At 45.3% G+C, this 13860-nt stretch overlaps 2 long non-coding RNA genes across 2 annotated transcripts; both read left to right on the top strand.

Annotated features, from left to right (window-relative positions):
* Positions 1-929: 929 nt before the first annotated feature.
* Positions 930-1765, top strand: LOC136485949 (uncharacterized). Its single transcript, XR_010766616.1, has 2 exons — positions 930-1066; positions 1494-1765. It is a non-coding gene; the product is annotated as an uncharacterized lncRNA (long non-coding RNA).
* Positions 1766-2205: 440 nt separating this feature from the next.
* LOC136487551 (uncharacterized) lies at positions 2206-2687 on the top strand. The gene is made up of 3 exons (XR_010767296.1): positions 2206-2274; positions 2437-2505; positions 2633-2687. It is a non-coding gene; the product is annotated as an uncharacterized lncRNA (long non-coding RNA).
* The last annotated feature ends 11173 nt before the right edge of the window (positions 2688-13860 follow it).

Below are 13860 nucleotides of genomic sequence, written 5' to 3'. Positions count from 1 at the left end.
AGATGCATGCGGCTAGCACAGTTCAGTTTCGTAGCTTGGGATTAACAGTGGCATAACATATACAATATACAGAATGAATCTAGCTAGCTAGCTTATATATTATGTATCCATTCATGTGATCGATGATTGTGCATCCATGCATATAGCCGGCCGGCCGGCAGCAAGCACAAGCTTAAAGTTGCTAGTTACACATACACTACACCATGACACACAATTGCCTACAGTTATGTGTTGGCAAAAGGTGGTTTCAACTACACATTATCTGTTGGTAATTGTACAACCTTTTAATGTCATATAATCTGTCGGCAATGATGTTGTATGGCTACAAATCAACTGTCGGCATTGCTCTGGGGACACTAAAACTGTCGGCAAACATTTGTAGACACAATAAGTGTCGGCGTAGCCTAACCGAGCCAACAACTCAAGTGTCGACGAAAGTGTGTAATCCAAAGCGCGGACTGGCCGGTGAAACGAAAAAAACCCTCAGAATATACTCCCCCTCTCCCCCTCTCGCCTACGGCACGAAAAGGAAAAAGCCCCGCGGCCCATACACGCGCGACCCGCGAGTGCGCCCGCCGCCGCTGCCTCCCACGGACGCCAAGCCTCGCCGCCTCCCACACCGAGCCTCGCCGCCGCAGCCTACCATGCCAGCACCCGCCGCCGCCCTCCTGCACAGCGCCACCGCCCGCCGGAACCCTAACCACGGATGCCCCATCGCCTGCAATTCCGCGCCGACGCAAGATGTGGCCCATCCTCGCTCCCATCGGTTGCAGCTCTGGATCTGCGTGTACGATTCGTTAGGGTTTGGAGTTCCAGCGGCTGGCACCAAATCCTCCCGCCGCTGCTCGTGCGCTGGGCTCCACTCCGGGTTCTCTCCTTTGTTCCAGGTAAGAGCCCCCTTGCTCCTAGAGGCTGCACTCTCCTCGATTCGGCCCCTTTCACCCGATTCTAGGATTTACAATATCCCTGGATCTGAATAGTTAGGGTGGCTGTTTGGTGCATCGGTGAATATGGAGAAATGCTGGTCAACAATCTTAGTATGTTGGACATGGAGGAACCGATCACGGTGAGTTAAAAATTCTTGGCAGCCATCCCCTCTTGGTTATACACTTTCTACTGAGAAGACTCTGCACCGATGATTCCATCATATATTGTTATGTAGTCTTGTTACTTTCTTCATGCAAATAATTTGTAGGCTATGTTCAAACTGCTCCAAATCAGTGTATATACAATTTTGACAGCCTCCCATGTGATCACCTTGCGAATTGTGGTTACCTATGTTATCTGTAATGGCTGTCATTGGGAGAAATTATGTGACCATTCGTTTACTCATATGGCTGCATTTATGATTGATTGCAGAATTTCTGCCTGTATATAGTTTATAACTCTTGCATCTTCCCTCATTGGCCTTCTCTTTATGTATTTCATTTAGGAGTATTGCTCCTAAAATTTATTAGTGTCAAACGGCTTGGTCAATTCCTGATCTTGTTCAGGTAACAGAATCTGATGCTGTGGATGCCGTAGAGGCTGCTCTTCAGCGCTACTCTGCAGATGTTACTACTAGGGCTATGTGTCTTGTCTCTCTTTTGAAGCTTTCCTCCCGGTTTCCACCAACATCAGAGTAAGTTATTGTTGAACTGGAGCTTGTGTCATAGTTAAATACTTTGTACCATAGTGGGACAACCTAACAAATGTTTCAAATACAGTGTCTTTTTGTGTGAAGTAGCAGAGTTTATGTATGTTGACTCACATGGAGTTTGTTTTATACTGGCTATGGCTTTTTTTAAAAAAATGTTCTATTTTTCTTCTGTATATTTGTCCATGAACCGTATGCGCTTGCCAATCATTAAACAAGTATACACTAGGTTCACAATTGTCGCAATAACAGAACAACAGTCCACAGTTTCCAACTTGGTTTGGTAATTGTGGTCTGTGGATCACATAATTTCTTGTGAACTATATCATTTTGATCTTAGTCAGCAATAAGAATTGTATATCGTTGACTTTATAGTGTAACAATCTTTGTTTCTCTTCATGTCTTTAGCTTTGTTTACATGCAGTGTCAGCTTAGTTTCAAGTCTTGTAATGCATGCCTTGAAACAAGTTCATTAGATTCATGTGATCTATCGTAAAGTGGCTGCACTCTTTTTTTCATGCAGCGTTTATTACAGTTTATATTAATCTAATTGATACTGTCACCATCAGGAGTTTGAGGAACTGCAGCTTGGAAGGATCTGTTCCTAAAGTCAGTGGAATACCCCAACTTGGCTACTTGTATGTGTAAAGTTCTATACTGCATAATCACCTTTTAGGAAAAGAAATTACCCTTTTTTGTTATTAGGAGAAAAGGTATTAGTTTTTTGGCTTTTTGCACATGGTGTTTATGAGAATTTGGCAAGTTATCTTTTGTTCTCATCTTTGTCCAATGTGTTTCAGGGATCTTAGCTGGAATCAGTTGAGAGGTGCAATACCAGCCAGCCAATTTGCGAGCAACATAACTACAATGTATAAAACAGAACCCTTGCAGCCAAATCATAGTATTTTATTTATTATACTAAACATTTGACAATCTATCATTTATTGATCATTCTAATTGCATAGACAGTGATTCTCACATATTCATATTGTGCAGTGATCTTTCCCACAATTATCTTAATGGTTCCATTCCAGGAATTTTCTCTGGCCTTACTGATCTCCAAAGATTGTAAGTATGACCTAACCCTTTTTGCACTATTTATGTGTTAGTGTGTGCAACAACTGTTAAGATATTTGTATCATTTGTAAAATACTTTGCATAGAGGATAGGTTTCTAGATATCGAGGGTAATAACATTTGTGGTGGAAGCCTTTACACAATTCTTTCTTAATAGTAACAGTTACAATATGCTTCCTTATAGAGGGCTCTCCTTTTATATAAATTTAATCTAATAGATATAGAGTGTTAACCACAAGATAAAATCAATGTGTTCTCAGTACCTTCTGCTGGCCCGTCCCATGCTTTCAAAAAATAATATTCTTTCACTGAGGATAGTTTGTTTATCTCAAACAGTCAGATGGTAGCTATACTCTAAAATGATTAGTCATATTAGGTTGAACTGAAACTAAATTGTCTTTGCTCAGGTCACTTGACTACAACAACCTGGCTGGTTCTGTTCCATCTAATATCTGGCAAAATATTGATCTAAGTGGAAATAGAAGTCTTATACTGTAAGACCTTCAAATCTTCAATCCTTGTATAAAATTTCCGGTTCTGTTATTTAACTTTAGAGTTTTGGTTAATGCTGTAAGACAGTACGTGTTGTATACCATACCATCTTGCCTCCGAGATCGGCAGGATTCTGATTATTTCAAATGCCCGAATATGACCATGAAGTTGATAGGTTAGCTATAAATAAATGCAGTACTAATGACAATTGTTTTATGTATCCAAAATCATGTATGTTATGTAGTGTTTAAGATTACTAATGGTGTTCTTTTATGTCATTATGAGATATGCAACCTGATTTGATTTGTCCCAGTTAATAATACTTTGCTTATGCAGGACTTACAAGTTACAAGTGCTTCACTACAAGGGTGCCGGAGCCTCTCACTTCCATAACAGCATGCTAAGACAAGGACACCTATTTCTGAACATATTCACTTTTTTTTCTTGAATTTATTCCAGTTGCATCTATGTTGCTGGGATGTAGAATTAGAGTGGGCTGCTCATGCATTGATGACATAAAGGGTTGGCTCTTAACGTGTGTAAGATCATGCTTTGTTGACTCAAAAGTTCATGTCTTTATGTATTTGTTTTGTTTGTTCAGATATATTAGTGCTGAGAGATGTACATGGATTTGCAGTGATTTGCAGTTAAGACATTGATGCATGTATGGAAGATCTAATATATCATTTATACAAAAATCAAGTGAATTTGTTCAATGTGATGCCTTCTATATGAGCAAAAGTGGATTTGTCAAATTATTTTAATTGTAATTATATCTATGCAGTTTTGCCGACAGTTTTTTTGGGCAGGGTATGGTTTGTAAAATACCTTGGAAATGGTTTGACCAACATACAAACTGTCGGGAAAGGTCTTAACTGTCGGCGTAGGTCTTAACTGTCGGCAAAGGGTTCACTATCGGCAAAGGTTTCAACTGTCGGCGTAGGTGGACCGTTTGCCTACACATGAAGTGTCGGGGATTCAGTTACCTGTCGGCAAAAGTTTCGCCGACGGCTTCTAGCGCGACTGTTTCTAAACTGTTGGCAAAACTTTTCGCAGGAGGTTATCTGTCGGCAAAGGTGCCCTTTGCCTATGATAGAAAGTGTCGGCAAAAGTATGTTGTGTTATAGTGATACTTCTTCCAAACACAAGGAGCGAGTGACTCTACATCCTTTAGTGCGAATTGAAGAGGCAATCAAGTTCCTTTATTTCAACCTCAAGTTGGACAATAAACTTCACTAACAATATAATTTCCAGCATCATATGTATATATATACACATTTTGAATCCTCAGTCAGACAACATCGATCTTGCTGCTTGTCAACATAATAACAATAGATTCTAGTTCAACATATATACTTTGGGGACTTGTAATAAATCCACCAATCGATGATAGAGTCTCACTACTACCGGATTAATGATTTTCAAAGGCGGTCATGCATTTTGTATTTACGGAGGCGGCCAACCAACACTGCTAATTGGTCATTTCCGAAGCCGTGTCTTTGAGGAATCGAACCCACAACCTAGCCCTCGGCCATAACGCCTCACGACACACTCATTTGTGACTATATATAAGATGCTATCTTTTTATATCAATATTCAGTAATCTTATATTGAATATTTTTGCTACTAAATGAACTCAAAAGAAAAAAGTTTCAACTACATACAAAGTTTTAAATCTTGTCATGCACTACAACAACTTTGGTACAGGATGTGCCTCCGTCTAAGATTGTTTGAAAAATTCAAAATTTTGAATCCCAAAATATGTGAATTTAAAACAAATAATTGAGACACTGAATAACTTCAAATAAAAATCTCATCAACAGAAAAAATGAAGATCACACCAGCTACTACAACTTTGGTATTAACTATGTGATCCTTCAAGGTATGGTCATCCACGAATACTGAATTTCGAATTTCAAAATCTATGAATTTACGACACATATTTGAACTCTAAATTTTTTTGAATAAAAAACTTTTGAGTACAGACCATTTGAACATCTGAGGCTGTTTGAACATTTTAAATTCCAAATTTCAAACTGTGAACTTAAAACAATATTCTGGGATTCTATATAGTTTCAAATCATTAACTTTTCTACCATAGAGTTGTAGATCGCGTTGAGACCCATAATTTTGATATGAAGTTTGTCTTTATCCGAGTCCATAAGTAAAAATTATGGATTATTTTTGGATGGATCTTGTTGGGGACCTCATACCGGGGTACCCAATGAGGTGGAATTAATAAACCATCGAACGTTGACGCTTCCGGTCAAACAAGAACGCTACTACACTTCTTGCCCGAACGACGGAAGATTGGTTCCACCTCGCCCGACCTCCAAGGGATAAGACTCCGCCTCGCCCGACGGCTGAGGGCTAGCCCCGCCTGGCCCGACGTCCGAGGGCAGGCTCCGCCTCGCCCGACGGCTGAGGGCAGGCCCCGCCTCGCCCGACGTCCGAGGGTTGTCTCCGCCTCGCCCGACGACTGCACCCTGCTCCTTCATGAAGACGAGCGCAGGGTTGTAGGCGCCGACTTTTGTCCCACAGTGTTGTAGGCGCTGCCATCAGCCCTCGGACGCGGATACTAACACAAGCATACGACAACCACTACGATCCAAGACAGAGCTCACATCATCTACAGCAACAGACGTATGGTCACTTCCCCGTCTACTCCCCGCAGGGTCACAGCTCGACTCTCTGGGACGCCGCACCGTCCGCCGGTGTAGTATGGGACGCACCCACATGCTGAAAGATGTCAGGGCATGGCCCTATAAGGATCAGCTAACACACCATCTCTGACACGGTCTGCCATGTTAGCAGGGCAGGTACAGGGGAAAAGGAACACCCGGCTCCTTCGAAGGACCTTCTCTACCTTTGGTTTTTTCCTCTTTCTCCCATCTATAACCCCTGCTCCCCCCTTGGTCTATAAAAGGGAGGGTAGGGCGCCCCACTAAGGGGACCGATCGTTTTGATAGGCAAGACGACGAATCAATTCCACACGCAAGACACAGCCAAGCGGCAACCGATCTCTTGGCGTCCTTTCGACCTTTCCATCAGAGACTTGGGACCTGTCCCTCTCTCGACCGTTTGTACCCCCTACTACAAACCCTTTCCAGTACTAATAACACGAGCAGCAACAAACTGGACATAGGGATATTCTGCCCGAACCAGTATAAACCTTGTGTCCTTTAGTACACCATCCGAGCCTAACGTGCAACAATTATAAATTTACTAGTTGGTGTTTGTTCGAAACACCGACAGATCTATTTATAGAGAAGAGCATCTTAAGATGCCCGTCTCTGAATTTTAATATGCCCGCCTCTGTTAATAGCGATTTTCAGAGACATGCAACTTAAGATGCCCGCCTTTGAAAATCGATTTACGGCGTCCTAAGGTGTCCGCCTCTGTTAATCGATGATTTTCAGAGGTGCTCGCCTTAGGACACCCGCTTCCGTAAATGATTTTCATAGATAGCCATTTTAATAGAAGCGTCCGGAACATTTACAGAGGCAGACAACAGGTGTGTCCTTCTGAATTAACAAGAGGGCATGTCTCCTAAAATTATTTCTCTAGTATAGTATCTCCCTTCTAGCTAGAGTAGATATTTAATTTGATCGGATCCGGTAGCCATAGCACTACCAATTATTTTCTCTTTGAACACAAGGTGGCTTATCTCTATGGTTGTCAAATTTAAGGAGGATAACCCATAGAAATGATTGTCCAAAAAATATAAAACGCCCAGGAAAAAATATCAAAAGTTTTTTTATCCTGAGAGAAGCTTATTCGCAAACACCGTACCATGGTAACGTATGTTCCAAGTCATAAGTCATGCAATTTTTTGCACGCATGCATTCTAAGAGCAACTTGTACATTTGATTACTAAGCTCCCTGATATTTTTTTCTATGGCACGTGCGATTCACATGTCAGTCTGCCTTAGCTTTTTTTTCCCTAAACCTCAAACCAACTCCAAGAACCTCTGTAAATTTATATATCTCTATTTGGAGAGTCATTTAGTGAGTTTTCTATTTTTATATCTCTCATGATGTCTCCAAAAATCTCTCTAATTTTTATTCTTTAAATTCCAGTAGCGGATCATAATTTTGCTTGTACCAAAAAATCATGAGAGGACTATCATATTTTAGAGAGCAATCTAGCCCTTTTAAAATTGGAGAGCAACACTATGCCAGAAACTTTAGTCAGAGATGGGGCTCAGTTTGATCACAGATGTGGAATTTCCACGTCTTTAAGTATGGATTTGTGATGTGACCACATTACAAATAGGCAAAAAGATTAATTGTATGTGAGGATAGTCATCATAGAAGGAGATTTCCATGTCTATGATGAAAGCCGTAATTACAGATGGATCAAGTCAACGTGTGTCTTTGATGAGAGTCATTATAGATGGGTCTAGTCAACGTGCATATCTCAAATAAGGTTGTGGCCTAAGCAGCCAAGGGCGGCGTGCAAAGGTCGCGGCCCCCTCGACCAAGGGTCACACGGCCTAATGAGCAGGCGGCGTTCGTTTATCTTGCAAAGTGGTGGTGGCCCAAAGATGACGGCGAAGAGCTGACAGGACACTAGCTTCTTGGGATCGAACTCGGGGCTCCCTCTCTGTCTTGCGAGTTGTTGGCGATGTTGGATAAAGGTCTCCAATTTGGCCTGCGTGAATTATATTGTAGCCTTTGTAATGTTGGGATGGAACGAGATGGTCTTTTGTTGCCTAGGTTACTGCTGCTTTGCATTCTGAGCTAGAACATAAGTTAAGTGTACGATAGTATTGGTAGCGTTCTGGGGTGGAATTTGGTCATGAATTTGAGCTCCGAGGACAATTAGAGCTTTCAGTTGGCTCCAAAATGGTCAATTTTGCTTACCTGAGTGTATGATGGAGATTTCGAAAATAGGTGTACCTGAATGGGCGTGTTGGTCGTTTGCTGATATAGAACGTGCACCATGTAGCTTCTAGCTTTGTAAATTTACTGTAGAAAAGTATGCATACCTTGGCTGACTAGCTAGGCATACACACAACCGATTGGCTTGTTTTTTCTGGTCCAACAGACCTCATTATATTTACAGTAATGCTATAGGACATTCGGTTGTTATGACAGGTTCCAGAACCCGATTTTTCCCAGGCCGCGGCTCTTCGTCTTCGCTCAACGTCCTTCGGCGTTTTACCCATGACCGCAAGTGCTCCTCCGCCCGTTGTGTTCTCCTGGGCGGTCCCCGCGCCGATGCTCCCTCCCTCGGCCCGGGCGCTCGCCCCTGCGCCGCCGCCGCCGTCCCGTCCGGCCCCGACGCCCGTCCTTCTCCCCTCTGGCGTGGCCGCCCAGGTTGCCCTCACGCTTCCGTCGACATCCCCTTCGGCCCCGACGCCCTGGTGACCAACCGGAGAGCCCCACCCGCGCACGAGCTCGCCGGCCATGGAGGATCTGTCCCTGGCCATGCTGAATCCGCGTGAGGTAGGTCTTCTTCTCCTCCTCCTCGTCCTGCTCTTCCTCCTCCTCTTCCAGGATCTGTGCCGATCGAAGATAAAGACGACGGCAGCGGTGGCTAGGGTTTTGGTGAGCCACCCCCCTAATTTTGTCGTTGTCCTTTGATAGAAAAAAAATTATTTCTTGTGATTTGTGATTTGTGCCGACACAGCCGCGGATCTTTGTTAGTTGTGATTTGTGCCGGGGTGAGTTCTGCAGTGCGTCTGGAGGTAGAAGAAGGCTGGAGGTCAGAGGTAGAAGAAGGCTGGAGTCTGTTTGATCTTCATCCTATGGTTCAAAAAACATGTGTTGAAACTGCATAAAACACATGGTTGTGGAGTAGACAGACTCATTTATTTTACCTCAGCGTCGGTGTCTTTGGTGCTAATTCTGACTAACTAGTGAACACTATTGCATTTTGGATTTATGGAGGCGGGCAAAGCAACCGCCTCTGTCGAAAGGTCTCGGTTAATGCGGATTAACCCAGATGGCCAAATGCTCGCCTGCGAAATAAATTAAAAAATAATAAAAAATAAAAACTCGTCGACCGAGCCTAGATCTGGATCTGGGCTTGCTGGGCCCTGACACGCCGGTGGCGCTGCCGCTGTTCCTGCATGGGCCCACCGCTAGATCTGGTGGTAGAGGCCGCATTGCGGGAGGAGGTAGCGTGCCGTGCCAGAACCATCCTGTCCCGCCATGCCCCCACCGGATATGGTGGTGGTGGCCGCTGCCGGGGGAGGAGGCCGAGCGCCGCCACGGATCCACCCTCTCCCCCATGGCCTACTAGATTTGGTGGTGGAGGTCGCCGCCGAGGGATGAGGTCGCGTGACGTCGCTGGATTCACCGCCGCACCATTGATCTAGACGCTCCACTAGTAGATCCAACCACAGCACCAATGGATCCACCACCGGGAGGAGCGGCGTGCCCAGCGCCTCCGCGCGAGCGCTACCAACAGCGCTTGGGGAGGCTGAGGGTAGGAGCGGGCCACCGCCGCCACGAGCGCAACCAACAGCACTGAGGGAGTGGGCCACTGTCGCTGGGAGGGTCCACCGATAGAGAGAGGTAAGAGAGAAGAGAGAGGCCACCACATAGTGAGGAGAGAGTCGGGCGCAGAGAGTGAGTGGCTCCGAAACCCTAAATCATGCTTTTTTAGCAGAAAACCCAATATCACGCTTATATATGTGGACATAAGCAACGGGCCTACTAGGCCATGGTCCTTTTTACAAAGGGGGGCCTCTTAAGAGGCCCGCCTTCAGAAATGGCCTGATTTTAGAGGCCCACCTCCATAAATTGATTTTAGGTACTGCCTCCATAAATGCATTTTGCGAGATGGTTAATTGTGACCGCCTCCATAAATGAAAACATCTGCCTTCAAAAATCCTTAGGCAGTTTACGAGGCGCTCCGAGGCCCCTCGTCTTAGCCTCCTCGTCATTGGAAGGCTCCTCGTGTGGTTTGCCGGACATGAACGGATGGGGTTGGGGTTTGGGCGATGATGGTTTGACGGACCCTTGTGGGACTGCCCCATTCTGCCCCGTTGGGTCGCCCGCGGGTGGACCAATAGGCTACATGTCGACGTGGTCACTGGTTCCGCCGGCGAAGGTCATGGTCCCTGATGCAGGCGAAGGTGGCTCTCGGAGGTTGCCCCTCCTCGTGGCTGCCATTGTTGGTAATTCTTGGTTCGATCCCCATGGATGGCGCTAGCTGTGGGCTTCACACCTGGCCTCCCGCCCTCGCATGGAGCTTAGAGCGGGAGGACAAGGGTTTACCATAGGAATTGGGTTGGCGGAGCGAGTGCTAAAAATGAACGTGGAGTAAATTCCCATTTATTATCCACAAAAAAGTCCCCCTATGGGGGTGGCGCCTCTCGGTATTTATAGACCATACCGAGAGGCATGGCCAAATTACATTAGGGCTCACCCTCGTATGACGCTGCCTACGGGGTCACCCGGGGGCAATACTGTACATTGCATCTCAAACCCTAACTTCTCTGGGCGGAGTGTCCCTTCGTCACCGCTAGCACGACGAGGCGCCAGTCTTTAGCTTCGAAGGTCACACGAGGGTTCCAAGAAGCCTCGAAGCCCGGCGAAGGTCACCAGGTGTGGCGATTTCGGCTTCCCCATCATCCTGTAGACACAGTGAGATGGAAAACGCTGACGCGGGGTGAGATCATAACTTTCCACGTTTCGGGGCGGGAATGGAGAGCGGAATCTGCACAAAGGCCATGGAGCTAATAGGGGGTTCATGGCGAGGGTGTCTCCCCCCAACAGAAAACAACTACCTCCAAAAATCCTTAGGCATTTTATGAGGTGCACAGTTGGATTTTGTGACCGCCTCCCTTAATGTTTGTGCAGTGTCTCGCAAAATCTTTTTTGTAGTAGTGGAACAAACATTTTGTGAATCACTACGACAGAAACAATTCTCAACAAAAGCTACATGTTATATGTAGTTGCCCTCTTTCCTCTTCCTTGGGAATTTTACTGTAACCCGAGGAGGAAGGAAGGGGACTTTGGGCTACCCCCAAAAAAATCCAAATCTAAGGGGGGAGGTTTTGATTTTTATTCCTTTGGCGATGGAGGCTTTAGGAGGTAAGTATCAGATGATTTAGCTCCAGCAATGCCTAGCAACTACTTCGCGTAACAGGATTCATATAGTAACACATGAGACACAAGATTTACACTGATTCGGGTGATGTGAGGTGCCCTAGTACAGATGGGGGGGGGTGATGATGCTCTTCTCGTATTTGTATGGACGGCTATAGGGGTTGTTGCTCCTAGCTACATAGTAGATGGGATGAAAGGAATGAGATGGATCCCGATTGCGAGGTCCGTACCCTCCCTTATATAGACTGAGGGGGTAGGGTTATAGTGAGGGCGATTGAAAGGTCCTAATATGGCTAGAGGGGGGGGTGAATAGCCTATTTAAAAATCTACAAATCAACTAGAGCAATTTGATTAGTATGACAAATAGCGAAATGCAAACTTGCTCTAGCTCTACAAGGGTTGCAAGCCACCTATTCAACAATTCTAGTTGCAATGATTGCTAGACACACAACTTGCTATGTTACTACTCACTAAGAGCTCTCAATCTTGCTACTCTAAAGAGCTCCACTAAAAGAACTTAAATAACAAGGCAAGCTCTCAATTCTAATTACACTAAAGAGCTTGTCACAACTAGTTTGCAAGAATATAAATAAGTGAGTAGGGTGATTATACCGCCGTGTAGAGGAGTGAACCAATCACAATATGAATATGAAATCAATCACCGGGAGAATACCGAATGGCAAGAGACAACCAATTTTCTCCTGAGGTTCATGTGCTTGCCAACACGCTACGTCCCCGTTGTGTCGACCAACACTTGGTGGTTCGGCGGCTAAGAGGTGTTGCACGAACCTCGTCCACACGATTGGACACCGCAAGAACCTACCCACAAGTGAGGTAACTCAATGACACTAGCAATTTACTAGAGTTACCTTTTGGCGCTCCATCGGGGAAGGTACAAATCCCCTCACAATCACCGGAGATGGCCACGAACAATCTCCAACTCGTGCCAATCCTCCTCCGCTACTCTAAGCCGTCTAGGTGGTGGCAACTACCAAGAGCAACAAGCAAATCCCATAGCAAAACACGAATACCAAGTGCCTCTAGATGCAATCACTCAAGCAATGCACTTAGATTCTCTCCCAATCTCATAATGATGATGAATCAATGATGGAGATGAGTGGGAGGGCTTTGGCTAAGCTCACAAGGTTGCTATGTCAATGCAAATGGCCAAGAGGGTGAGCTTGAACCGGCCATGGGGCTTAAATAGAAGCCCCCACGAAATAGAGCCATTGTACCCCTTCACTGGGCACAACACGGGCTGACCGGATGCTCCAGTCACGTTGACCGGACGCTGGACTCAGCATCCGGTCGCCCGATGACAGCCACGTGTCACACTGCGTTTAACCGGAACCACCGGATCTCAACGGTCGAGACTTGACCGGACGCTCCGGCAAAAGTGACCAAACGCTGAACCCCCAGCGTCCGATCGTTTCCAGTAAGCTCCCAGAGATGGCAAATCTTGACCGGACGCAGCCAGCGTCCGATCAGTCTCCTTGATCTCGGTACTGCCACGTCAGCTCTGACCGGACGCTGCCTTCTAGCATCAGGTCAGTCCGAGACCCAGCGTCCGGTCGAATGACCGACGCCAGGTCTTCGCTGCCATGCCTGACCGGACACGCCTATCCCTCTGAGACCAGCATCCGGTCACTTTGTGAATAGTGAGACTGACCCTCTTTCACCTCTATCTTCTTCACCCTTACACAAATGTGCCAACCACCAAGTATATCACCTTGTGCACATGTGTTAGCATATTTTCACAAATATTTTCAAGGGTGTTAGCACTCCACTAGATCCTAAATGCATATGCAAAGAGTTAGAGCATCTAGTGGCACTTTGACAACCGCATTTCGATATGAACTTTACTCCTCTTAATAGTACCGCTTTCAATCCTAAATGTGATCACACTCACTAAGTGTCTTGATCACTTAAAACAAAATGGCTCCTACCATTTATACCTTTGCCTTGAGTCTTTTGTTTTTCTCGTTCTTCTTTTCCAAGTTCAAGCATTTGATCATCACCAAGCCATCACCATTGTCATGATCTTCACCATTGCTTCATCACTTGGAGTAGTGCTACCTATCTCATAATCACTTTTGATAAACTAGGTTAGCACTTAGGGTTTCATCAATTAACCAGAACCAAACTAGAGCTTTCAGCGATCGGCTAACATATTGGTGTTTACACCAAAATTTGGAAGGAGAGTCGTAGGGACTCGAAAGCTCCCAAGATAATGTCATCAAGGAATCAATTGCGTGCAGATCAAAACTAGCTGATTCGAATGCAAGAACTGGAATCGGCTTTCTTCAGATAGCGCTAGCGGATAATGACAAAGGCTATGATCGGCTCCAGGACGAGACATGTTGGACTCTACAAAAAGGGAAAGATTAGAGTCCAAGTTATCTTAAATTATGAATGTTTTCTCTAGGGTCAAAAATTGTGATAAGTCGGGCTTAGACAGGAGTCATATGCAGGTCCCGGGTATAAATATCAAACCCCGGCTATTGTAACACACACAATCAATCCAATATACAAGTCATTTACTTTTTTTTGGCTCTGGCCACCCCTTAGGAGTAGGAGTAGAGTAGATCTCGG

This window comes from Miscanthus floridulus, chromosome 10 (genome assembly GCF_019320115.1).
Source record: "Miscanthus floridulus cultivar M001 chromosome 10, ASM1932011v1, whole genome shotgun sequence".
Lineage (NCBI taxonomy): Eukaryota > Viridiplantae > Streptophyta > Magnoliopsida > Poales > Poaceae > Miscanthus > Miscanthus floridulus.
Note: the sequence above shows the minus strand (reverse complement) of the source record. Positions and strands in the feature narration are given on the sequence as shown.